The sequence below is a fragment of the Octodon degus genome, unplaced genomic scaffold (assembly GCF_000260255.1).
Source record: "Octodon degus isolate 3935 unplaced genomic scaffold, OctDeg1.0 scaffold00495, whole genome shotgun sequence".
Classification (NCBI taxonomy): domain Eukaryota; kingdom Metazoa; phylum Chordata; class Mammalia; order Rodentia; family Octodontidae; genus Octodon; species Octodon degus.
Window position 1 is genome coordinate 2,717 of NW_004525071.1, and position 1,519 is coordinate 4,235.

The following is a 1,519-nucleotide window of genomic DNA, read 5'->3' on the forward strand; positions in this document are numbered from 1 at the left end:
CAGCTGTTCCTCTACTGGGAATTTGCTCAGACGATCTGAAAACATCATATGATAGTGATATATATTTGCCTTTGTTTATAGCAGCACAATTTGTGATAGTGAAATCTTGGAAACCAACGAGATGCCCATCACCTGAGGAATGGCTGAAAAAGATGTGGTATTTTTACATAATGGAGTATTATTCAGCTATTAAGAGTGATAAACTGCAAGACTTTATATTGAAGTGGATGCCAGTTGAACATATACTCATAAGTGAAGTAAACCAGACATACATGTGTAAATATTATGTAGTCTCCCTAGTATAAGAACTCAAAAGAAGAAATCCAAATAGAAAGATATAATACCAGTAAAAAGAAAGCAGGATCTCAAGGACTAACTAATCAAGAGAGGGAAAGGAGAAGAGCTAGGAAACATGAATAAGTCAAGCCATACAGTCATATGTAGAAGATGACCAAGGCAATGATCCTGAGGATCTCCAGAAGATTTCTTAATCTAGCAGTTAATTGGAAAAATTCGCACCCTGACTAGCTATTTATACTGATACCTGTGAACTATGCTACTGCACTGCAGATGGTAATTTGTAATAGTAGTTTCATGCTTGGAGTGCCTGCCATTCTGATATTCTGAATATGGGCTGCTTGTCATGACATGCCAGTTGCTGCTATGATGTCTCTCAGATAGGTGGATGTTCAAGAAGAAGGGTGTGGTGAAGGAAAATAAGAGAGAGGAAAACGAATATGGTGGGACTGTCCTGCTTCAAGTATGTATATGGTGAGATTTTTGGACTTATGTGCAAACAGAAGTATATAATTCTTTATGCCTATTTTTTAAAATATATTCCAATTTTTAAATTTTTTGTCATATTCTGTAGGGACTTAAAGTTAAACATATCAATACTTGATGAAAAATACCTGTTCCATATTATGCCTAAGATGTTTGATATGCAGGCATATAGGTTAATCTTAACAGACTATGTTGTTGGATAATAACAATAAACTTGTTTTCTGGATGGTTAACAACCTAAGTTTGCAGACCAAAATTAGAGAAAAAGGAGGGCTGCAAGGAAAGCCAAGCCAACAATTTGGCCCTAGCCTTCTAAGGTCAATTCAGACTCAGGACATAAGAGAACTTGTACTATAAAGTCGTGTAACTCGGTAGTGTCCCAAATTTTCTGATCAAGGACATTATGGGGCCAAAGAGGAAAGTGATCGATGATGGAGAATGTGCCTAACAAGAGTCCCATGGAGAGAAAACATTCTCTCATCCTTTCACAGAGAGCACATTGGCCAAGCAATCGCCGTGAGTCATTCACATAAGAGTATTATGTCTTCCTCTTCTCTCACAATGTCAGAAACTGTTGGCCTGAGTCCCCTACAGCTCAACATAGCACCATGGCTTTACTTCTTGTACATCATTTTTGTACTTTTCTGGTGGATGGTTAAGACCAAAGTAAAGCAGGCCCTATGCAACAAGAAGGTCCTTCATTTGTATCCTGTTTTTTTGTAGAGATGGGTATTCC